We start from the raw sequence: 27272 nt of genomic DNA, 5'->3' as shown, positions 1-27272 counted from the left end.
CTGCCAGGTACTTGTGGTAACTGACTCTGACTAACCAGGCCCGGTGCCAGTGCTATCCTGAAAGACACTTAGAATAGGGGGATTAAAACTACCTCTAAGTCAGACATGCAGAAAGACACTTCTTTAAGCATTAGTAACATTTTGAGAGTGCTTGGATTTTGGCCGAGTGATTGGGATAAGTACATGGGGGCAGATTTATAAGCCCTGTGAGTCACTTTTGCGCCGCCGTTGCGTCACTTTTGTGACGCAGCGGCGGCACAAAGCCAGCGCCATGCTGCGGCAGATTTACAACGTGACGCATCTAGGGAGATGCGTCACGTTGTAAAGCTTGCGCCACATGTGGGCGTACCTTCACAGGGGGGGGCGTTCCGGCGCAGGAACGCCTCCGAAAAGTGGCTGAGTGAAATCTACAAGATTTTACTCAGTCACTTTTCCGGCCATGCTGCGTCAAATCCCTGCGCCTGCTTGAAGCAGGCGTAAGGATTGATGCAGCATTGTACCGATTGGGCACCCCCGAGCCTTGCTGGAGCTGCGTCGCGCTTGCGACGCAACTCCAGCAATGCGCCGCCCTTCCGCCATCAGATGCGTCACGCATCTGTTTATCCTTGCGCCACGATGCGCTGCATTGTAAATGTGGCGCATCTATTGTGGCGCAAGGGTAAACTTGCGTGACGCATCTTCCCTGGCGCATCCATGCTGATTTGCAGGGATGCGCCAGGGAACATAAATCTGCCCCCTGGTGCTGACTGGGTGATTGGAGGAGTACATAGGCAGTGACAGGGAAATGGCTAGACTGCATGGGTAGTGCTCAGGAGATTGTAGCAGTGCATGTGTTAGTGCCTGGGTCATTGCATGAGTACATGGGTACTGACTGGATGATTAGAGTACTGCAACAAGAGTGCCTGAGTGAATTTATAAGTGCTTGGGTTTTGGCGGAGTAATTGGATAAGTACATGGGTACTGACTGGATGATGAGAGTACTGCAAGGAGAGAGCATAGTGAATTTATAAGTGCTTGGATTTTGGCAGGGTGATTGGATAAGTACATGGTACTGACTGGGTGATTGGAGGAGTGCATGGGTAGTGACAAGGAGATGGCTGGTCTGCATGAGTAGTGCTCAGGAAATTTTAGCAGTGCATGTGTTAGTACCTGGGCCATTGCATAAGTACATGGGTACTGACTGGATGATTAGAGTACTGCAAGGAGAGTGCATGGTGAATTTATAAGTGCTAGGGTATTGGCGGAGTGATTGGATAAGTACATGGTGGTGGCTGGGTGATTGGAGGAGTGCAAGGGTAGTGACAGGGTGATGGCTGGACTGCATGGGTAGGGCTCAGGGGATTGTAGCAGTACATGAGTTAGTGCCTGGGTCATTGCATGAGGGCATATGTAGTGACAGGATGATTAGAGTGCTGTAAGGAGAGGATATGGTGAATATATAAGTGCTTGTATTTTGGCAGAGTGATTGGACAAGTACATAGTGCTGACAGGGTGATTGGAGGAGTGCATAGGCAGTGTCAAGGAGATGGCTGGACTGCATGGGTAGTGCTGGGGGATTGTAGCAGTGCATGTGTTAGGGCCTGGGTCATTGCATGAGTACATGGGTACTGACTGGATGATTAGAGTACTGCAAGGAGAGTGCATGGTGAATTTATAAGTGCTTGGATTTTGGCAGAGTGATTGGATAAGTACATGGTGCTGACTGGGTGATTGGAGGAGTCCATGGGTAGTGACAGGGAGATGGCAGGTCTGCATGAGTAGTGCTCAGGTAATTGTAGCAGTACGTGTGTTAGTGCCTGGGCCATTGCATGAGTACATGGGTACTGACTGGATGATTAGAGTACTGCAAGGAGAGTGCATGGTTAATTTATAAGTGCTTGGGTTTTGGCAGAGTGATTGGATAAGTACATGGTGGTGGCTGGGTGATTGGAGGAGTGCAAGGGTAGTGACAGGGTGATGGCTGGACTGCATGGGTAGGGCTCAGGGGATTGTAGCAGTGCATGAGTTAGTGCCTGGGTCATTGCATGAGGGCATGTGTAGTGACAGGATGATTAGAGTGCTGTAAGGAGAGGGTATGGTGAATTTATAAGTGCTTGGATTTTGGCAGAGTGATTGGATAAGTACATAGTGCTGACAGGGTGATTGGAGGAGTGCATAGGCAGTGTTGAGGAAAAAAAAATTGTGTCCCCTATGTGCCCCCCCAACGCTTCATGTACACATGCATGTAACCCATGCATTTCCCCTCCATGGCCTGTCAATCATGATGCTTATGCTATAACGTGGCCTGCCATCATCCAGTCTCCCATGAGAGAAACAACAAATCTGCACTGAGGCCTACACGTTTTGCATCATGTTTTCCTGCATTTTCATGAAAACCCATGTTTGTGGCTCAGCCAGAGCCGAAAAGAGGTTTCAGGCCTCAGACGCTCTGAGAGCTGCAGCTGCGTATCCTTGGCCTTGCACACTTGGGCCTCAGCCAAAGGGGCCCTGTCCGAGGTGCCGAGACAGTATTGAGCGCGGTTATCTGCTTACTCCTACTGAACCACATTCCTGCCTGGAGAAGGAGGAATAAACACGACCCGTCTGCAAAGGAGAGAGAGCCTAGCCTTTCTGTCTCTTTTTGTGTGATTGCAAAGCTCACGTCAGTGAAAAGCCCATAGCCCCCATGTAAGGCCTACACAGCAAATGAAGAAATAGATGCCACATTGGCTCTTGGTGATGGGCAACCTATGTCACAAATCAGTCCCTGCTCCAGACTTTAGATATCAGATAATACAAGATGTGCTGGTCGTCCTGACACTGAAGGCCTCACTTCCAGACTCCCCGGTTGCACAGCAACCCTTCCCCACGTCAGTTAACACGTCATATTCAAGTTGAGCACAAGTAAGGCAAAGTTCCAGTACAATTCCAGCAGATCACGCAACCCCCTCCAGGCATCCACCCACCTATGACATCCACCTATTATCATCAAGTGGACGCCCACATGGACGCCCACCTTCACGCCTACCTACACACCCACATGCTCTTATCTCATTCTCTCTTGCTCTCCTGCTTACGTATATTATTGAAATGTATATATACTGTACTCTGTGAATAAAGTTTGAGAATATTCTGAGAATATTTTGAGATGACCCTTCCTGATCCCTTGTGGTGATGGAACTATTCTCCCTATAACTCGAGTTATTGGAATAAAGCCCTTTTGAACCTGATACCACAGACTCAGCCTCTTGCTTTATGCATGATCATATTGATATATATATAGAAATTCCGAGTGCGTAATACTTTATTTACGACATTAATGGCGCCCGAATAGGGACAAATCTCTTTCCCCACGCGCCGGAGATGAAGGTCCAGTTTTGCCCCCTTCCACAGCCGTGACGGACTTCAAGTGTACACGTCGCGGGTTTTCCCGCCAACTCCCTCAGGCCAACGAAGGAGACGGACTGCGACCAGGCATCCATACGAGGCGGTGAGGATTGCGGATCGTCCCAACCCAGAGCCCACCTGCGAGAGAGCTGTGTCCGAGGTTTCTAGAGATCCACCAAAGATACGCCATTCCCTGCGCAGCGTCAAGTGTCCGAGGCCTTCAAGTTCAAGTTCAAGTTCTGCTTCCCGGTGAGTTTTTCATGGGGGTTGCAATAAAGACGGGTTCATTTAATGAACACGGTAAAGACGTGTCTCACTTGTGAGACCGGTATGTTTTCTAGGATTCAAGAGCATGCATCAAGTATTAAAGTATTAAAGAATTAAAGTAATCCAGGTATTGAGGTGCACCGATTTAACTGTATGAATGTTATTGTCTTAGTCAGGTTCAGTTAGGTTTGAATGTGTCAGGTTTTTATGTAAGTTTGTTTCATTGTGATTTTTGTTTTTGGGTCATTGTGATTTTTTGTCTTCGGTTACATTCCAACATGCCGTTGTTTTCGAAACTGCGTAAGATATGTACCAGAAAAGGTGTACTAGAGGAACCAGTTAACATTCCGCCTAGAGACACACCTGGCCATTTCATGTACTGTAAGCATGGTTTAGATGCCGTGTTATTTTTAGAACTATGGGTGGATTACACGAAGGATTTAGAGACAAAGTATAGGTGGCCTATCACGGGAACGTGGGATGCGGAATGCATTATGAAGGTAGAGGAAGAGATATGGAAGAGAAAATGTAGACCTGCTCAGAAGGATGCCATTGAGTTTTGGCTCAAGGAGTCACATAGAAGAACAGAGTAAGTGTTTCACAAAGCAGAGAGAAGTAGACAGGAGTCTGAAAAAGCCAAAGAAAAGAAGTTACAGGAGGAAGGGGAAGTGGTAAAAAGAGAGCAGGCTGAAAGAGAAAGAAATACTGTCGTTGCTGGTATTTATCCCGTCCTTTCAGAGGAACTAGCAAGCAAGAGTGGCCCCAGTAGAAAGACCAGTTAGAGTGCCACCGCAAGTACCCCGATACATATAATAATGATATAGTAGCCCAAAGGTTCTTGAGCCTCCCACCAAACGAACAGTGCATAGCTGGTGTTTACATGGTCCAACATTTGATTACGTTGTCAAAAGGAAATTGAGAGGGGTGTTGCTAGAAAAAGAGCAACACCTGTGATTTGATGACACCCCTAATGTACAAAGTGTTAACGCGAAAAAATAATTAGTGATCGGTTAAAAGTTTAGCTTGAGAAAAATCGTGGGTATTTCGAATTTGCAAATTGTTCATGAATACAGGTTTGTGTTCTTGGTGGTTCAGTGAGCCAATGTGCTAGGTCCAGACGGTTGTGGGTCCTGATTCACGCTGAACATGCAGAGACTCCCACCTATTAGAGGTTGATAAAATAAGTACCATTGTGCGAAGTAATACCCAATCTCTGCTCTGTGCTAGTAAGTTATGTGCTGTACATTATTCACCGTGAGCGTTTTACTAAACTGAGATTGGAAAAACAAATTGTATATCAAAAATAATTTTTCAATCGGACGAATTATTGCAGTTCATATGGAGTTGAGAAGACTTTTTGTCTTTGACAGCTTCAGAGTGAGGAAAAGGTGGGGGCTAGGAAAAGGAGCGGAAAACGGGAGGTGAAATCACTGCTTAAGAAAGCTTCTCTGACATAGCATCTGTGTAATGCCTGCAGCCGGAGAGCTTTGAGGGCCAGGAGTAGATAAAAAACAGATGGCTGGCAGCCCAGGCTCAAGCCGCGCTGAGGGGCTATTTTTAGCTTCTCTGATACAGACAGGGCAGCTAAGAAATGAAACTAGAGAAGCCTTCCTTTGTTCTATTCTGTGCAAGACCAGTGCCCCGAGAAAATGTCTAAGGAAAACTGTTTTTCTTTCTTAACTACTGTTGAATTGATTCTAGAACAAAAAGTAAAATGATGCTCTTGCTTGAAATTTTAAGGGCTATATGCCTATATAAAAAACGATTTTCAAATTCAGACAATTTTCACAGTGGAAATTGTGGCCCAAAGCTGCCACCAGTTGGATTGGCAAAATGATCCAAAGGTTACAAGTATGAGAAGACACATGAGATATGCGCCTTCAAATAGGAAATGAGGGTATATTGTGTTGAAATAGATGCATAACACCTTTTCAAAAAGAAATGTTCGTGTGTTTTTCATTTTTTGATTATTCTTGCTGGTCCTGTGTGTCAGACATAACACAGTGAGTCCAGCTGACAGCTGCTCATCATTAAGATGACCTTCTGTCAGATGGGGGGTGAGTAAGGCAGGAAAGGAAAATCAGTTATTGATTATAAGCCTGACAAATTAAGCAGGCCAGAATGTTCGCCTCTGAGCTGTAGGTACGGTAACTGCGCATCACTGCTCATTTATATATGTTATTATAAATTGTCTATGCTTTCTGTGCTTGGTATACTGATGGCTTGGCATATGTATTTTATATATGTTTTGTTCACAATTACTAAATTTCACAGACATGATATTACCATTATCATACTGTTAAAATGGCATACAACATGTTATCAGTGTATGTCCAATTGGTATTGGAGGTGAATAAAAAAAATAAAAAAAAAAAGTTATGCAAGACTAAAATATGTGTCACATGACTGCCCTTCTCTTATAGACAGGCAGCCTCGGTCATATGTTTCCAGATTGGACGTTAAGGAACAATTATGATCTGTACACTCGCATCTTAACTCTTGAAATACCTGTTTTAAATAAGGACTGCCACCCCAGAGTGACAAACTCTGCCTTTTAGAATGTTGTAAATGGGCTTCCACAAATGAGGCTCGGTATTTAGGGTAATGAAAAAAATATCTGACAGGATTTCCTTTTTAAAGTTTGGTTTAGTAAGCTCATTCTTGTAAATGGTGGCGCCAAAAGTTGACATGTTTTTAAATTAGGCTATTGGGTTTGGGTTTCTGAAGGGAGACGCTTGAATATGAAAGGCAAGGGATGCAGCTTATTGTATAGGTGGAAATTATTGCAAAATGACTGGTTTCTTTAGCAGATAAATTATTAATTATGAAATTATCAACATTAATAAATGTTCTTAAACTTGGTTTTCCGAATATTTAGGAAGCTTAGCATTTCTATTAGGGCCTCCTAGCATTAATATTGACTTCAGGTTGGTGTAGGTTCACATAATAGGGACATTTGCATATGAGATGTCATTTGGCCAGCCTATGAGCTGACACAATGAGGTTTGTACATTTGCTAGAAGGATTTCTCGCCATTTCAATTGCGCTGTGTATCTCCTATAATTTTGCTTACACCCAGTTGCTACACACAGGGATTAATAGTGTTGACAAGACACAGGGTTTGATGGTGTTTGACAGCAGTGAAATCTGTTTCAGATTTCCTCCTGTCAAAAGGGGGGAAGGAGGAGAATATTGGCTTCCTGAGGAGAATATTGGCTTCCTGCTGGCCCCTGAGGAGGTTCGCTTCCCATTAGCCCCCTTAGAAATTAAGCCGATGAAATAGGTATGTTGCTCTTTCCTTTTTCACAGCCCAAGACACAAAAGGAAGTACGTGCATTCATTGGCCTCACTTCATATTGCAGGCAGTGGATTCCCCAGTATGCTTACATAGCCAAGCCCCTAATACAGTTGACGACACAGGAGGCAGCTTCTACTAATGTCCTCCCTTGGACACAAGAACACACTGTGGCATTTGAAGAATTAAAAAGAGCTTTATGTCAAGCACCAGTGTTAGCGATCCCTGATTACAACAAATCTTTTATGCTTTTTGTGACAGAGCGGGATGGAACAGCACTATCTGTCCTCACACAAGATCATGCAGAAAGCACAAGCCCTGTGCTTTTTTTTCTAGTACATTGGACCCAGTAGCACGGCTTTGCCTGCGTGCCTAAAATCTGTTGCAGCAACGGCCTTAGCCATAAGACAAAGTGACTCGATAGTGCTGAGCCACCCCCTGACAGTACAAGTACCACATGCAGTGGAGGTTCTCTTGAACCGAACACAAACACAACACCTGACTGTAGCAAGACTGACCGGTTCTGAGCTGACGTTATTTCAACCACACATAGAGATCAGACGATGCAACATACTGAATCCTGCTACTCTTTTGCCCTCCAGTACAGAAAACGTTTCCCCACATGACTGTGTTGAAGTAATACATACCGTGACTAAACCAAGACAAGACTTGACAGATGTTGCACTCCCAGACCCTGACCTAACACTCTATGTTGACGGCTCATGCATGAGGATGGGGGCGGGAGAATTAGTGGCAGCATATGCAGTGACCACTGTTACTGAAATCATAGAGACTAAAAGAATAGACATGCTGTCAGCACAAGCAGCAGAGCTCATCGCCCTGACACAAGTGTGCATAAGAGCTAAGCACTTGAGAGTAAACATTTACACTGATTCACAATACGCATTCGGGGTAGTCCATGACTTCGGAGTACTGTGGAGAGAAAGAGGTTTCTTGACCTCTCACGGGGCCAAGATACAGCATGGCCCCCTTATTCAAGCCCTTCTGGAAGCGATACATTTACCAACAGCCATAGCTATCCTGAAATGCAAAGCACATACGAAAGCCACAGATACCATTTCTCAAGGCAACGATCTGGCAGACCGAACTGCTAAACAGACAGCTCAGACCCCACTAGACATGACAAACTCACAGATACCATCAGTGTCCAAAGCCATGACAGTCAGGGATCCTTCCAGAGATGTACAAGACATACAGACACATGCTACTCTAGACGAATTAAAGAAATGGTCTGAACAAGGAGGGGTACTGACTGATCAGGGTTGGATGACTAAGGGCAAAACAACATGGTTTCTTCCTGACTCGATGGTACAAGTGATCATAAATACCGCACATAGTCCTGCACACTTGGGAGAGAAAGCAATGCTAGACAGCTTACAGAATATATGGTTCAACAAGCACCTGCGTGCAGCAGCGAAACAAAAGGTCAGAACATGTATGATCTGTTGCCAATTCAATCCAGGTAAAGGCATTCCGATGGAACAAGGTGGATTCCATCCACCTGACCACCCTTTTGAAGTCCTCCACGATTACCGCGTGTCGTATATTCCGATAACGGTCAGCCTTTCTCCTCTGAACTCATGAAACAGGTGTCCCTTCTGTTAGGGTATACCTGGAGGTTCCATTGTGTACGACATCCTGAGGCAGCAGGCCTTGTAGAAAGACATAATCAGACCTTAAAGATAAAACTGGCAAAGATTTGCGCAGACAAAGGTGTAGATTGGATGGTAGCCCTGCCGGTTGCCCTCTTTTACATGCGAATGGTAGCCCATTCTAGAACAGGCTTATCTCCCTATGAAGTGGTCTTTGGTAGACCACCGAATATGTGGGGCACTCCAATGCCAAAAAAAAAAGATTACTGATATTGATAGTAACATGCTGACAGATTACCTGGCTTCCTTGATGTCTGCACTACTCTCTTGTCGTTCGCAGGTTGCTGCTGCCTTCCCTGACAACACCCAGGTCAAGGAACACTCCATCGCTTGTGATTTTCGTTTTTGGGTCATTGTGATTTTTTGTCTTCGGTTACATTCCAACATGCCGTTGTTTTCGAAACTGCGTAAGATATGTACCAGAAAAGGTGTACTAGAGGAACCAGTTAACATTCCGCCTAGAGACACACCTGGCCATTTCATGTACTGTAAGCATGGTTTAGATGCCGTGTTATTTTTAGAACTATGGGTGGATTACACGAAGGATTTAGAGACAAAGTATAGATGGCCTATCACGGGAACGTGGGATGCGGAATGCATTATGAAGGTAGAGGAAGAGATATGGAAGAGAAAATGTAGACCTGCTCAGAAGGATGCCATTGAGTTTTGGCGCAAGGAGTCACATAGAAGAACAGAGTAAGTGTTTCACAAAGCATAGAGAAGTAGACAGGAGTCTGAAAAAGCCAAAGAAAAGAAGTTACAGGAGGAAGGGGAAGTGGTAAAAAGAGAGCAGGCTGAAAGAGAAAGAAATACTGTCGTTGCTGGTATTTATCCCGTCCTTTCAGAGGAACTAGCAAGCAAGAGTGGCCCCAGTAGAAAGACCAGTTAGAGTGCCACCGCAAGTACCCCGATACATATAATAATGATATAGTAGCCCAAAGGTTCTTGAGCCTCCCACCAAACGAACAGCGCATAGCTGGTGTTTACATGGTCCAACATTTGATTACGTTGTCAAAAGGAAATTGAGAGGGGTGTAGCTAGAAAAAGTGCAACACCTGTGATTTGATGACACCCCTAATGTATAAAGTGTTAACGCGAAAAAATAATTAGTGATCGGTTAAAAGTTTAGCTTGAGAAAAATTGTGGGTATTTCGAATTTGCAAATTGTTCATGAATACAGGTTTGTGTTCTTGGTGGTTCAGTGAGCCAATGTGCTAGGTCCAGACGGTTGTGGGTCCTGATTCACGCTGAACATGCAGAGACTCCCACCTATTAGAGGTTGATAAAATAAGTACCATTGTGCGAAGTAATACCCAATCTCTGCTCTGTGCTAGTAAGTTATGTGCTGTACATTATTCACCGTGAGCGTTTTACTAAACTGAGATTGGAAAAACAAATTGTATATCAAAAATAATTTTTCAATCGGACGAATTATTGCAGTTCATATGGAGTTGAGAAGACTTTTTGTCTTTGACAGCTTCAGAGTGAGGAAAAGGTGGGGGCTAGGAAAAGGAGCGGAAAACGGGAGGTGAAATCACTGCTTAAGAAAGCTTCTCTGACATAGCATCTGTGTAATGCCTGCAGCCGGAGAGCTTTGAGGGCCAGGAGTAGATAAAAAACAGATGGCTGGCAGCCCAGGCTCAAGCCGCGCTGAGGGGCTATTTTTAGCTTCTCTGATACAGACAGGGCAGCTAAGAAATGAAACTAGAGAAGCCTTCCTTTGTTCTATTCTGTGCAAGACCAGTGCCCCGAGAAAATGTCTAAGGAAAACTGTTTTTCTTTCTTAACTACTGTTGAATTGATTCTAGAACAAAAAGTAAAATGATGCTCTTGCTTGAAATTTTAAGGGCTATATGCCTATATAAAAAACGATTTTCAAATTCAGACAATTTTCACAGTGGAAATTGTGGCCCAAAGCTGCCACCAGTTGGATTGGCAAAATGATCCAAAGGTTACAAGTATGAGAAGACACATGAGATATGCGCCTTCAAATAGGAAATGAGGGTATATTGTGTTGAAATAGATGCATAACACCTTTTCAAAAAGAAATGTTCGTGTGTTTTTCATTTTTTGATTATTCTTGCTGGTCCTGTGTGTCAGACATAACACAGTGAGTCCAGCTGACAGCTGCTCATCATTAAGATGACCTTCTGTCAGATGGGGGGTGAGTAAGGCAGGAAAGGAAAATCAGTTATTGATTATAAGCCTGACAAATTAAGCAGGCCAGAATGTTCGCCTCTGAGCTGTAGGTACGGTAACTGCGCATCACTGCTCATTTATATATGTTATTATAAATTGTCTATGCTTTCTGTGCTTGGTATACTGATGGCTTGGCATATGTATTTTATATATGTTTTGTTCACAATTACTAAATTTCACAGACATGATATTACCATTATCATACTGTTAAAATAGCATACAACATGTTATCAGTGTATGTCCAATTGGTATTGGAGGTGAATAAAAAAAATAAAAAAAAAAAGTTATGCAAGACTAAAATATGTGTCCCATGACTGCCCTTCTCTTATAGACAGGCAGCCTCGGTCATATGTTTCCAGATTGGACGTTAAGGAACAATTATGATCTGTACACTCGCATCTTAACTCTTGAAATACCTGTTTTAAATAAGGACTGCCACCCCAGAGTGACAAACTCTGCCTTTTAGAATGTTGTAAATGGGCTTCCACAAATGAGGCTCGGTATTTAGGGTAATGAAAAAAATATCTGACAGGATTTCCTTTTTAAAGTTTGGTTTAGTAAGCTCATTCTTGTAAATGGTGGCGCCAAAAGTTGACATGTTTTTAAATTAGGCTATTGGGTTTGGGTTTCTGAAGGGAGACGCTTGAATATGAAAGGCAAGGGATGCAGCTTATTGTATAGGTGGAAATTATTGCAAAATGACTGGTTTCTTTAGCAGATAAATTATTAATTATGAAATTATCAACATTAATAAATGTTCTTAAACTTGGTTTTCCGAATATTTAGGAAGCTTAGCATTTCTATTAGGGCCTCCTAGCATTAATATTGACTTCAGGTTGGTGTAGGTTCACATAATAGGGACATTTGCATATGAGATGTCATTTGGCCAGCCTATGAGCTGACACAATGAGGTTTGTACATTTGCTAGAAGGATTTCTCGCCATTTCAATTGCGCTGTGTATCTCCTATAATTTTGCTTACACCCAGTTGCTACACACAGGGATTAATAGTGTTGACAAGACACAGGGTTTGATGGTGTTTGACAGCAGTGAAATCTGTTTCAGATTTCCTCCTGTCAAAAGGGGGGAAGGAGGAGAATATTGGCTTCCTGAGGAGAATATTGGCTTCCTGCTGGCCCCTGAGGAGGTTCGCTTCCCATTAGCCCCCTTAGAAATTAAGCCGAGGAAATAGGTATGTTGCTCTTCCCTTTTTCACAGCCCAAGACACAAAAGGAAGTACGTGCATTCATTGGCCTCACTTCATATTGCAGGCAGTGGATTCCCCAGTATGCTTACATAGCCAAGCCCCTAATACAGTTGACGACACAGGAGGCAGCTTCTACTAATGTCCTCCCTTGGACACAAGAACACACTGTGGCATTTGAAGAATTAAAAAGAGCTTTATGTCAAGCACCAGTGTTAGCGATCCCTGATTACAACAAATCTTTTATGCTTTTTGTGACAGAGCGGGATGGAACAGCACTATCTGTCCTCACACGAGATCATGCAAGAAAGCACAAGCCCTGTGCTTATTTTTCTAGTACATTGGACCCAGTAGCACAGGCTTTGCCTGCGTGCCTAAAATCTGTTGCAGCAACGGCCTTAGCCATAAGACAAAGTGACTCGATAGTGCTGGGCCACCCCCTGACAGTACAAGTACCACACGCAGTGGAGGTTCTCTTGAACCGAACACAAACACAACACCTGACTGTAGCAAGACTGACCGGTTATGAGCTGACGTTATTTCAACCACACATAGAGATCAGACGATGCAACATACTGAATCCTGCTACTCTTTTGCCCTCCAGTACAGAAAACGTTTCCCCACATGACTGTGTTGAAGTAATACATACCGTGACTAAACCAAGACAAGACTTGACAGATGTTGCACTCCCAGACCCTGACCTAACACTCTATGTTGACGGCTCATGCATGAGGACGGGGGCGGGAGAATTAGTGGCAGCATATGCAGTGACCACTGTTACTGAAATCATAGAGACTAAAAGAATAGACATACTGTCAGCACAAGCAGCAGAGCTCATCGCCCTGACACAAACGTGCATAAGAGCTAAGCACTTGAGAGTAAACATTTACACCGATTCACAATACGCATTCGGGGTAGTCCATGACTTCGGAGTACTGTGGAGAGAAAGAGGTTTCTTGACCTCTCACGGGGCCAAGATACAGCATGGCCCCCTTATTCAAGCCCTTCTGGAAGCGATACATTTACCAACAGCCATAGCTATCCTGAAATGCAAAGCACATACGAAAGCCACAGATACCATTTCTCAAGGCAACGATCTGGCAGACCGAACTGCTAAACAGACAGCTCAGACCCCACTAGACATGACAAACTCACAGATACCATCAGTGTCCAAAGCCATGACAGTCAGGGATCCTTCCAGAGATGTACAAGACATACAGACACATGCTACTCTAGACAAATTAAAGAAATGGTCTGAACAAGGAGGGGTACTGACTGATCAGGGTTGGATGACTAAGGGCAAAACAACATGGTTTCTTCCCGACTCGATGGTACAAGTGATCATAAATACCGCACATAGTCCTGCACACTTGGGAGAGAAAGCAATGCTAGACAGCTTACAGAATATATGGTTCAACAAGCACCTGCGTGCAGCAGCGAAACAAAAGGTCAGAACATGTATGATCTGTTGCCAATTCAATCCAGGTAAAGGCATTCCGATGGAACAAGGTGGATTCCATCCACCTGACCACCCTTTTGAAGTCCTCCACGATTACCGCGTGTCGTATATTCCGACAACGGTCAGCCTTTCTCCTCTGAACTCATGAAACAGGTGTCCCTTCTGTTAGGGTATACCTGGAAGTTCCATTGTGTACGACATCCTGAGGCAGCAGGCCTTGTAGAAAGACATAATCAGACCTTAAAGATAAAACTGGCAAAGATTTGCGCAGACAAAGGTGTAGATTGGATGGTAGCCCTGCCGGTTGCCCTCTTTTACATGCGAATGGTAGCCCATTCTAGAACAGGCTTATCTCCCTATGAAGTGGTCTTTGGTAGACCACCGAATATGTGGGGCACTCCAATGCCAAAAAAAAAAGATTACTGATGTTGATAGTAACATGCTGACAGATTACCTGGCTTCCTTGATGTCTGCACTACTCTCTTGTCGTTCGCAGGTTGCTGCCGCCTTCCCTGACAACACCCAGGTCAAGGAACACTCCATCGCTCCTGGGGATTTTGTCCTAATAAGGAACTTTGACAGATCGAGCCCTCTTGAGCCGAGATGGAAGGCGCCAAAATTAGTATTGTTAACCACGAGGTCAGCCGTTAAAGTCGAAGGACGGAAAGGATGGGTTCATCTTCATCATTGTAAACGCTACTTCGGGAATAACGATTCTTTTAAAAAGGACACAAACTTTTCAGACTTTGAGCCCCCTTTACTAGAGGAGACTCCCCAGCAGGAGTACAAAGCTAAACTTAGATCTAAAAAGTCAGAACCCGTTTGATCAATTAAGTCCACTAGGTGGTGAAGCGGTTGAACATGTATTCTGGCTTGCATAAGATCTCGAACAACAATAATGATAAAAAGAGCAAGATGAGAAGGAAATACTGTAAAATATTGCGTGGTAGATGTATAGTGACTTTGATTTTTCTATTTCTTCTGTGCATCACGATAATATGTATCAGCTTAATACTACATGCTATTTTTCCTCCTATTGCCTCACTCTTACACTCCTCCACTAATGATACCATAATGCATACATTTAGTGATCTGCCATCCCATGAGCTATCATATCGACTTGCCTTACGCAACAATACCTTTATTCAGATGCTGCACCATTCACATCAGACTAGCAATGCTATAGACTGCTGGGTCTGTGGCCGACTTCCCCCGTATCAGAAGGTGAAGGGAGTGTTGCCTCTTTTCCCTTTTCCGTTCTCCCATAATGGATCTTGCGGAGCATGGTTTGCCTTAATGACATCCATCAACGGTGATGCCAAAGAATGTCAAGACAAGGAGTGTAGGGGCGACTGGGTATGGGGTAACTTGAATAAAGTCATGAATGAAGCATGTTTCCCAGATGAAGAAGGTCTTCCCCAAAGGAAAGGTACAGATCTAGAAAATGAAGAGTATCTGCAAGGAAATGCGACCCTCGACTTTATAGTGTTGAATGTCAAGCCCATACACAATGTAGGTCCATCCTCAATTACAGTGCTGCCAGTAAAAGGGAACTTGTGTGTCAGAAAAGAAGGCTCAGTACATTTGGGGCACAGCGAATGTAATACTATATTAGAGTTTACAGACAAAGGAAAGTCCTATTTCAGAGCATCACGACACACCTACTTTATTTGTGGCCAGACAGCCTATGTACAGCTGCCCTTAGACTGGGGTGGGACAAAGCAATAACAAGGCTCCACAAGATTGCCTAAAGCATACATCAAGACCCAGGCACGTGGACTTGGTCCAGTTGGCTCTGGGGAGTAATATCGGCATGGGGATGGAAAGTGTTGACCGTCTGTGGGTTAATACTACTAATGGTATTCAGTTGTTGTTTATGTCTGCAGTGTGGCCCGGCCATTTGCGGCCTGTGTGCTACTGCATGTGTTCCACATCCCCATTTACAAAGCATTGAAAATGGAAAAATAATGCTGCAAGAACAGATCGACTGTCTCATGCGAATAGATGTGACATGAAGGGTCCACTAGGGGACAAGGAGGGAATGAGGAAATAAAAATTGTGTCCCCTATGTGCCCCCCCAACGCTTCATGTACACATGCATGTAACCCATGCATTTCCCCTCCATGGCCTGTCTATCATGATGCTTATGCTATAACGTGGCCTGCCATCATCCAGTCTCCCATGAGAGAAACGACAAATCTGCAGTGAGGCCTACACGTTTTGCATCATGTTTTCCTGCATTTTCATGAAAACCCATGTTTGTGGCTCAGCCAGAGCCGAAAAGAGGTTTCAGGCCTCAGACGCTCTGAGAGCTGCAGCTGCGTATCCTTGGCCTTGCACACTTGGGCCTCAGCCAAAGGGGCCCTGTCCGAGGTGCCGAGACAGTATTGAGCGCAGTTATCTGCTTACTCCTACTGAACCACATTCCTGCCTGGAGAAGGAGGAATAAACACGACCCGTCTGCAAAGGAGAGAGAGCCTAGCCTTTCTGTCTCTTTTTGTGTGATTGCAAAGCTCACGTCAGTGAAAAGCCCATAGCCCCCATGTAAGGCCTACACAGCAAATGAAGAAATAGATGCCACATTGGCTCTTGGTGATGGGCAACCTATGTCACAAATCAGTCCCTGCTCCAGACTTTAGATATCAGATAATACAAGATGTGCTGGTCGTCCTGACACTGAAGGCCTCACTTCCAGACTCCCCGGTTGCACAGCAACCCTTCCCCACGTCAGTTAACACGTCATATTCAAGTTGAGCACAAGTAAGGCAAAGTTCCAGTACAATTCCAGCAGATCACGCAACCCCCTCCAGGCATCCACCCACCTATGACATCCACCTATTATCATCAAGTGGACCCCCACATGGACGCCCACCTTCACGCCTACCTACACACCCACATGCTCTTATCTCATTCTCTCTTGCTCTCCTGCTTACGTATATTATTGAAATGTATATATACTGTACTCTGTGAATAAAGTTTGAGAATGTTCTGAGAATATTTTGAGATGACCCTTCCTGATCCCTTGTGATGATGGAACTATTCTCCCTATAACTCGAGTTATTGGAATAAAGCCCTTTTGAACCTGATACCACAGACTCAGCCTCTTGCTTTATGCATGATCATATTGATATATATATAGAAATTCCGAGTGCGTAATACTTTATTTACGACAGTGTCAAGGAGATGGCTGGACTGCATGGGTAATGCTCGGGGATTTTAGCAGTGCATGTGTTAGGGCCTGGGTCATTGCATGAGTACATGGGTACTGACTGGATGATTAGAGTACTGCACAGAGAGTGCATGGTGAATTTATAAGTGCTTGGGTTTTGGCAGAGTGATTGGATAAGTACATGGTGCTGGCTGGGTGATTGGAGGAATGCATGAGTAGTGACAAGGAGATGCCTGGACTGCATGAGTAGTGCTCAGGGGATTGTTGCAGTGCATGTGTTAGTGCCTGGGTCATTGCATGAGTACATGGGTAGTGACTGGATGATTAGAGTGCTGCAAGGAGAGTGTATGGTGAATTTATAAGTGCTTGGATTTTGGCAGATTGATTGGATAAGTACATGGTGCTGACTGAGTGATTGGAGGAGTGCATTGGCAGTGACAGGGAGATGGCTGGACTGGCTGGGTAGTGCTCAGGGGATTGTAGCAGTGCATGTGTTAGTACCTGGGTCATTGCATGAGTACATGGGTACTGACTGGATGATTAGAGTGCTGCAACAACAGTGCATTGTGATTTTATAACTGCTTGGGTTTTGGCGGAGTGATTGGATAAGTACATGATGCTGGATGGGTGATTGGAGGAGTGCCTGGGTAGTGATAGCGGCATTTCTGGATTGCATGGGTACTACCTGGATAATTGGAAGAGTGAATCAGTAGTGTGTAGGTGGTTAGAGGTCTGCAAGGTTAGTTCTCAGGGGATTGTAGCAGTGCATGAGTTAGTGCCTAGGTCATTGCATGAGTGCATGGGTAGTGAAAGGATGATTAGTGTGCTGCAAAGAGAGTGTATGGTGATTTTATAAGTGCTTGGGTTTTGGCAGAGTGATTGGATAAGTACATGGGTACTGACTGGATGATGAGAGTACCTGAAGGAGAGAGCATGGTAAATTTGCCAAGCTTAATGTTGATTGGCTGTAAACCATTGAAAGTAGAAGTGTTGTCAGTGATTCCTTCCCCCTCTGCGGAATATTAGGGACATCTCAATGGGTAACATGTTCCAAGCGGGACCTTCCCAAACTTAATGTTCATTGGGTGTGAAGCCTTAAAAGTAGAAGTGTTGGCAGCCATTCCCTCCTCCTCTGTGGAACAACACTGACATTTTATTGGCTAAAGTGTTCCGAGTACAAGTTTGCTCCTTATTGGGTGGGAACAGTTCACTGTCGTCAGCCATTTTGTGACGCAAATTCAAAGGAGTACGGGGAAACAAAGTAGTAGAGGCTATTAACTCTGTACAGTGGTCACAAGGGGCTGGAGAGGGATTGTGAAGGTAAATTTTTTTTTAAATATATTTTAAGGACCATTTATATAATTGCCGTGGGGTGTGCAAATCATGGCAGAAAAATAACAGAGTGTGTTGCGGTCTTCTTTTTATTAAGTTTGTGTGTGGGATACTTTCCAGGAGCACTATTTACTTATAATGTCGTGTTTACTTTTCTGACTGTTTTGGTTTCAAACTGTTTTTTTTAGCAATTACTAATTAACTTTCTTCGGATACTGACGCTGTATATATTAAAGGGGTGACAAATAAAAATGGAATTTCATAAAATATCACTTAAGGGTGGCCACACCCTCCTTTTTTCTGCTATAGTTTGTAAAGGTTTTGCCCCATATTCTTATAAGAGAGCATCAGTTTCTTTTAGATAAAGTAGAAAAGAAGTGCTACAACAAACACTCCCGCACTACATCATCTGAGGTCAGAAGAATAAGTAAAAAACTGTTTATCACAAATGACTTCATATTACATAGAAATGTATGCATTACCATTTTTCAAGTTTGTATTTTGTAGAATTTGGGAACATTCGGAGTGCTTAGAGGTCACACACTGTTCCGCTAACAAATCATGTACTCATTTAAGAATATATAGGATAGTACTATTATAATATACAGTACTGGTCTTATATATTCTATAGGGAGAACCGCAACAGAGAAAAATAGAAATTAGAAAAGAACTTTCAGAAAGGTAGGGTTTATCAAATGTTTAAAGTAAGAAAGTATGTCTGAAAGCTATATATTTTTAGACTGCAATTTCGTAAAATATGCTCACTGAAAAAATATCTGATCAAGTATGTTATAAAGCTTAGTAAGCTGTATTTCAGATGGCGCCAACAAATCTCCAATTCCTCTACTGTAACAATAGGATAGTATATTACAATATAACGAGTGACACCATTGTTACAGTAAAAAGAAAAGGAAAATAAAGTTATGAATACAACAGAAGATCAATAACGAAATACTTTCGAGCGGTGAATATTTTCAGAGCTTCTTTTCCTTGGGACTTTGAAATGTTTTATCTTCGTGGCGATGGGTCATAAACTCCTCTGAGATCATTATGACTGTGAAAATTATAATATACATATTCACAGTATATGATCAAAAGGGGGGAACAGACTAAAAACCGGAAGCTGGTGACGTTGCTTATATATGTTTACTCTTTGTGCCGACGGGTCATGAACTCCTCTGAGATCACCATGACTGTTCATATTATAATATGCATATTGACAGTATTTGATTCCCAGGGGATAACAGACTAACAACTGGAAGCTGGTGACAATAATTATAAATCTTTAGGGTTTGCGCCGACGGATCACGAACACCTCTGAAGTGAAGTACATTGTCAATATTATAATATAGAAAGTCACAATATATAAACTGAAAGGAGCCAGAAAAGGAGCAAAGTTTGCTGTAATCTGTCTGTTTCTGAAAACAAGCTGCTGATGTTACAGAAAAAAAGGCAAAAACATGCAATAACACTTTTTTCTACATATAAATGTTTAAATATTGACAAATAGCTACTTATTATAAATATCTACTATGCCATAATCAATCAACTTACAACTCCGGAATATGTTTTATTGCCGCAAAACAGGAATCCGACACTAGAAAAGGGAACCTGCATCACAGAATGGACACGGATAAATAACTTAAGAAAATGAAACTAATCGAACAACGGGTGTGATTTATATACTTTTTGGTTATTGAGTAGTCTACGGAAGGCAGATGCAGCTCCGCCTATTTAGATGTCACGTTTTATACTTTACACATGCTCACGTTTTAGCTGTTTAACTTGTGCACGTGTTGGAAAAGTTACAAACTGTGAAGCTGTAAAGGTTTCGATTACCATCGTAACACGTATAAGTTCCTTAATATGTACATACGTTGGAGAGTTTAAAAACTGTTACCCGGCAAACAACTAACTAGAAGACATTAAAAAAAATTTCGTTCACAATACAAGAAAAAAAAATACGTGCAAATATTTGCCATCACTATGCTGTTAAATTTAAAAAATGCCAGGATTTGTAAAGCGTACAGCTACTCCGGAAAGGTGTGTGGCGCTCAGGGAATTTGGGAAGATTAAGCAAGGTGTTGCCCACAGTGAGATAGTGGTGGGCTAACATGCTGCTGAAGCCGGGAATCGAACTGTGAACACTGTTGTTCAAAGTCAGGTATTATAGGTGCTGCGTCACACTTTTACTACACTTATATGTTAATTACTGCTACTTAACTTGTAAACATTGTTAAATTCTAAGTAGGGCTACCTGTTTTCTGTTTTTACTGATTTTTACAGATAAATACAGACAGAAAACTATTTATTTTCCTCTCTGTGTTTATTTTAAAATGTGGATAAAAACGGAAATTGGGTTATTTTTTTGTGGGATTCTAAATGCTGTCAATCATGACTACCAGGCCAATAGGTCTGTCATTCTAAAAGTAAAAGGGTTAAAACAATAAAAGGATTTTAGTAAAGAGCCTTAAACAGCAATATATATCCTCGTAAAAGAAAACATGCACATTTCAATATCAAGGTTGTGCATATTTTATCATCTGAGAGTGTTTATATGACTGAAAACGGTCAGTTCTTCATTTGAGATGTCATCAGTAATGTCATTAGTGATGTTCCTGACCATGCCATGAATGATGTAATATGTGTCGTCATGAGCAGTGCATTGCGGGGGTGCGAGTTATAGTTAGTTGAATTAACTATAACGGTTGAATTTCTATGGTTTTGTATGAGTGAAATGTCCAGCTAACTATAACGCCCATGAAACCTATGTTTTTTTCAGTGAATATATATTCAGTCGCCAGTAGGTAGTTATAGTTAGGACCATGTTTCCATAGGAAGAGCATTTTCTGTTTTGCTTATAACTTTGGCGTCGTTTGATGACTCTCAATGAAATTTTCCAAACTAATTCTTTGGTCATATCAGCTCATATATTGAACATTTGGGGGTGATTCGTCAAGGGGGCGAGAAAAAAGGGGGGTCCCAAAACGCGTTTTCTCCATGTTAATTTCCATAGGAAACTTTAGACCAGGTTACAGGTCGAACGGGTGAACAGAATTACCCCAAATTTGGCAGGGAGAAGGGGCTTGGTCTAGAAAGCACACTTTTGTATATCCGTTCAGTAGTTTTGGAGAAATATCGAAATTTACAAATATCGATATTTGGGAATTCTGCCATCTGATTGGCTGAGGCGTTACGAGCACGAGCTTGCTGCTTATTGGCTGCGAGCGGTTGCAACTAGAAAGTATTGGCAGCCATTTTGTGATTCTGTTGAAGCGAGTAAGGGGAAAAGAAGGCAAAAAAGGAGGAAGGAGGAGAGTAGGAGCACTGTAACCTCTGTGGGGTGTTTAGGGTTTGCTATACAGGGGTGCGAAGCAAACTACTCATCCCTGCCGGGCTGAAAGTGCTGGGCTACGGAAATTAAGTGAGGTATTGCCTAGAGTCTGATGCTGTTAAGGTGAGCTGCTGCGGGACTCTGGGATTAAAGTGTGAGCCCAAACTGTGTGTCTTATGTTGTGAAGTCAGGTGCCCTCTCCGTTGCACCACACCTGTGGAAGTAGTGTCAGCATGTTTTTATACCAACTAAGATGAACTACTGACCGCTACTGGTCTGAAAGTGCTGGGGTACAGAAAATATGTGAGGTATTGTCTAGAGTCTCATGCTGCTAAGCTGAGCTGCTGCCGGACTCGGGATGAAAGCGTGAGTCCAAACTGTGTGTCATATGCTGTGAAGTCATGTGCTCTGGCCGCTGTGCCACATCTGTGCAAGTAGTGTCAGCATGTAGTTATACCTACTTGGAGGAACTTTTGTTTTGAACATTGTAACTTGTGTAGGGTGCTTAGGGGGTGTTATACAGGGAGTGCGATGGTAAATTTGCACGTATCAAATGAATTCGGTATTTGTAAAATGCAAACTACTCACTCGTATGGGTCTGATGGCGCTGGGGCGTAAGCTGAGCTGCTTCCGGACGCGGGGATAAAGCCGCTGAACTACTAACCCCTACCGGTCAGAAAGTGCGGGGTACGGAAATTAAGTGAGGTATTGCCTAAAGTGTCATGCTGCTAAATTGAGCTGCTGGTGGACTCGGTGATGAAACCATGAGCCCAAACTGTGTGTCCTTTGCTGTGAAGTCATGTGCTCTGGGCGCTGCACCACGCCTGTGCAAGCAGTGTCAGTAATATTTTATACATAGTAGGAGGAAGTTTTGTTTGGAACACAGTAATTTGTATATGGTGCTTAGGTGGTGTTATACAGGGAGTGCGAAGGTAAATCAATACGGTATTTGTAAAGCGCAAACTACTCACCCCTATGGTTCTGAAGGCCCTGGAGGCCGGCGTGGAAATTATGTGAGCTATTAAGTGAACTATTGCTCAGATTCACATGGTGCTGAGCTGAGCTGCTGCCAGAGCAGGGGATTAAACCGTGAGCCCTGTGCTCTGAACTCATGTTTTCGGGCTGCTGCGGTACACCTGTCCAAGTAGTGTCAGCATGTGTGCATATGTACTAGGAGGAACTTTTGTTTTAAACAGTGTGATGTCTGTAGGGTGATTGGGGGGTGCTACTTAGGGAGTGTGAAGTTCAATTGTGCCGTTTTGAATCAATCCGGTATTTGTAAAGTGCAAACTACTCACTCGTACGGGTCTGCAGGCGCTGGGGGCGGCGTGGAAATTAAGTGAGCTATTGCTCAGAGTCAAATGGTGTTATCCTGAGCTGTCGCTAGAGCTGGTGATCAAAGCGAGAGCTCTGTGCTCCAAAGTCAGATGGTCTGACCGTTGCGCCACAGCTGTGTGGAGAATACATTTTGGTGAGGGTCCGGGAGTTGCCATTACCTGGCCCTAAAATAGCGGGACTAAGTTGTCAGTTATAAGGCAGCTCTAAAAAGAGCCCTTGTGTTTGTTAGTTGGAGCTACATATAAGTGCGGATGCACAGCTTCAGGTTATTCAGAAAAACTCGATTTCCCTGATCTGTGAAGTGTACTCCATCACTTCTGTAAACATCAGCCATATCAAAACGTATTTTGTTGTAGATCGACCCCATTCTATGGTCTCTGAGGTATGCAGACACAGCTTTGTTGACATTCTTCCTAGATTTTTCAATCTGAGGACAAAATGAGTTTGACCATTTCCACTTCTGTCTTTGGCATATATTGGAATATACAAAGACAGTTTGAGGCAAAAGCAACATCAATTGTCGAAAGTGTTCTTCATTAGCATTTCCAAACCTACCCCAGTCAATGTGCCTAGGTCGTTTCCACCACAATGCACAATCATGAGGTGAGAGTGTTGGAGATGTAAACAGGTTTTAACCAAAGGTAGCAATTGGTGCCACTTCAATCCTCTCTGCGCAAACCATTTAATGTCCACATTTTGTAAACCTAGGTCTAAGTCAATATGTCTCTGTTCTGCATACCTCTTGCACCAGAAAACATAGCTATGTCCTACGCTCCACACTAGCATTTTGAAGGTATGGCTGGGAGGTATGGAAAGATGTCTGTAGCTCATGCAGTTCCTTCATAGAGTAAGAGATATGCTTAAAGATGGGGAAAAATCTTTTTTTTCACAGAAAACGAGTCGATACGATAGGATGAAATGTGCTCAGCTCAACCAGACGTGCTACTTGCTTTTGGAAGGTACATTTGGAACTTAAAAGAATGGTGAACCTTTAACCCGCAGGTGCTGTTAAATGTTCGAGAATATGCTGATAAAAAAACGTTATGTTTAAAAAAACATGAACTTTTAACCTGCATGTGTCGTAGAATGTTCCAGAAAGTGTGGTGATAAAATAGGTTGAACTTCTGACCTGTATGTGGCACGGAATATTAAGTAGCTTTTCATATGGAAAATTCAAAAATAACCTATGGAGATAAGTTTTGGAATGTTGATGAAGGAATGAAGTATTCCGATTTGTTCTTTACATGTATTTATATGTGGAGCGACAGAGAAATTGTGCCATTACTGGTTCCATTCTTGATGAAAGCGGTGCATTACATGTACTGTGTGCCAAAGAAAGAATTGCATGCGTGTGTGACATTTGAAATCTGCATACCAACTACAAAGGTGAGGTAGAAATGAACAAGGTGTGTTATGGGTTCTGTAGTAGCAATTAAGTATTTGAGGTGATATTTTTAAGTTTGAAAGTATTTTTTATTTCAAAATAATATACTGTTAGTAAAGTGTGATGATTTATATTGGTTATAAAATATGCATAAAGTTTGACCTGTTGTTAAATAAGTACTTTATATATGTCTAGGAATTTTTCACAAAGAAGAAGTGTAGTTTGTCATCTTTAAAGGACTGTATTGTTTTGAAAATGAGGTACAGTGTTAATTTGGGTTTGCTAATGTATTCAGGCAAGGAAAACAAAATGTCGCACGTTTGCAAATTAAACTTTTTGTGGAAATAGTGGGGAAAGGGGGGTAGGAGATGTATGTATTATTATGTTAAAAGCGATAAAACCAAACCCAGAAATGTTATGTGGACAGGTTGCGGTCTTATTTTTGACACTGAGAGGTAGATTTGAATATAAGTCTAGGTAGGTTGTTGTTCTGTGAGGCCGTCTACAGTGTTTGGAGATTACATGAAGAGGAGAGGGAGATAGTAAAAGTGATACGTTTTATATGTACGCATTATTTGAATCATTTGATCATAGGTTGAGATATAATATGAACATGGTTTTTGGTTTGCATTTGGATATAGTTAATAGTTTTAGTAGTTTCTGACTGAATAATAAAAAGGGAGGTATACTAAAAATATATGGTAGTAAACGTATTAATGATTGTCTGCACTTATGAAATAGAAGTGGTTGGGGAGTGTTTCTTTGGAAGAGATGTTTTTATAAATGTGTGAGAGATAAAAAAGAAATTAAAATGTTCTGTATATTTTCAGTATGACTTTCTTGACATTAGTAAACTACATATTATTATAAGTGATACTAATTGTCAGACTGTGTCCCTGTGCTAAATATACGTAGGTGTTTAAGTGGTTCGGGTTTTACCGGTGCTCAGCTTCACTATCCCTTTTGAAACACTCGTCAATTTTTTCAGTCCATTTAATGTCCTTAATATACATACAGTAAAGGGACGGTATATCAAAAGTTTGGGAATTAGAACTTTGTTTACTCTCCCCATCCTCTGCTATACACTCTACAGAGTATTTAAATGAATTTATTAACATACGGATGTCTGGCTAGTAAAGGGGGAGTAGTGCCACTGGGCCCATTTATAAAACATGCTATGGGATGGTTTATGTTTTACCCCCCAATTTGCATGTTTGAATACTTTTGGTGATAAGCGTTTCAGCAGACACCTGTTAAAATTAACCCCGTGTATGGGTATAGTGGCGCTACAAGGAATGGTGGGGGTTTCTGTTTGATTTTGTACGGTTAAGCAAGGGCGGGTGTGGGAGGTGAGTATGTTGGTGATTAAAACATGGACATTTGTAACGTGCACATGTGTAGCTAGTAAAGGTGATGTAGTGCCACTGGGCCCATTTATAAAGCGCTCTATGGCATGGTATATGTTTTATCCGGAAATTTGCATGTTTTAATACCTTTTGTTGCTGAGCGTTCCGGCAGACACTTGTTGAAATTAAGTCCCTGTATTGCTATAGTGGCTCCACCAGGTTAGCTGGGGCTCTTTCTTTGATTTCGTAAGGTTAAGCAAGGATGGAGATGAGGGTGGTGTAGTGGCACTTGGCCCATTTATGAACCGCTTTATGGTATATGTTTTACTCGCAAATTTGCATGTTTTAATACCTTTTGGTGATCAGTGTTCCAGCAGACAGCTACGCAAATCACACAACATTTCTGTGGATAACAAATCTTCCTGCTGTAAGACACTCTTGCACTGTGGTAGAAGGCTGCTAGCGTTGATGGCAAATTAAGAAACTTGGTGGCATTGTAGATTTAAATGGAAGCTTCGACCATTTATGTGTTACTATGGTGCAGTCAGGGCTTTAAGTGGGAAAAAATTGGGGGTGCTCTAAAAGGGGTGGGGCAAACCTCTTAAAGGGGTGTGGGCTATGCAAGTAGGGGCGTGGTCTAAATCAAGATAACTAGCATTGTGTGCTTAAGAAAATCCCCTCCAATTATCCGACGTTCGGAAAACACACTCTTTAAAGGATTTCCCTTCCTCCTACAACGTGGCTCACCTAGCATGATGTCTCTGGTTCTCAGTAGTGAGCAAAATGAGCATGTGCACATCGATGTGCATGCTCTCACTGCAGTCCAATACAAAAAAAAGAAAACTGACTACCTTTGCCAGGGCTGAAAATAGAGCCCGATAGAGACCCGTTTCAAGGCCTCCTGAAAATAACTGCCGGTGCTCAGACTCGGCCCACTTAAAGCCCTGCATCCATCCATCCTAAGCACTGTCCCATCCAACCATCTTTCAATTCATCCATACATTTCTACCTACATACATACATACATCTGTCCCTACACTTATCCTAAGCATCTATCAGCCCACTCGCCTATGGTAAGCACTGTGCCATCCACCCAGTCATACGCCCATACATCCATATATACATCTGTCCCAGAAGCAATCCTTAGCATCTATCAGCCCACCCGTCTATCCTAAGTACTGGTCCATGCATCCATTCATCCTTCCATCCATTCATACATCCATACATCCATCAATCTAGCTATCCATTCATCCATCTGGCCATCCATCCACTCGCACTTTATACAACTATCTGTCCTTATTTCCAGGCACCCTCCGCCCCGATCCTAAATACCGCATATTATACTCATCCACCCAGCCTCTTAAGGGGCCGGAAAGGCTGGCGATAAGCATTGACGGGCAGATGTTTCTGATAAAGAACAAGAAAGCTTTGAGTTGCTGTTTGTGGACCATAGTTCACCACTCTTCTCTGGTGGTGTTTTCAACAAAGGTGGATCCAGCGAAAGAAATGTAAAGCAGCTTTTTAGTGTAAGACGTTAATTTAGAAACATAACGTTTTGACCATTACTATATAGGAATACTGCTTTAATCTGGTCGTGACTGACAGATAATGAATGCCTGTAGTTGTTACATTTGAGCGAGTATACCAGACAGCTAATTTGGGGTGGTGAGAACCTGCACTTCTATATTTCCATGTGAAGCACAGTATAGGAATATAAAGGTCATTTTAAAGCTACTATCTTCGTATTTAAGAGTGGGTGTGAGAACAAAGGGGCATATTATCAAGAACGGTGTTAAAATTATCGCCACTTTAGCGGCAGGAAACTGCGGCTAAAGCAGCGATAATGGGCTTGATAATATGCCCTTGTGAATTCCCATAGCAGCCCAGGTTCTGGTGTGAACCTGGGC

Source organism: Triturus cristatus, chromosome 6 (genome assembly GCF_964204655.1).
Source record: "Triturus cristatus chromosome 6, aTriCri1.1, whole genome shotgun sequence".
NCBI lineage: Eukaryota > Metazoa > Chordata > Amphibia > Caudata > Salamandridae > Triturus > Triturus cristatus.
The sequence above is the reverse complement of the archived record's forward strand: the minus strand, read 5'-3'. Positions refer to the sequence as shown.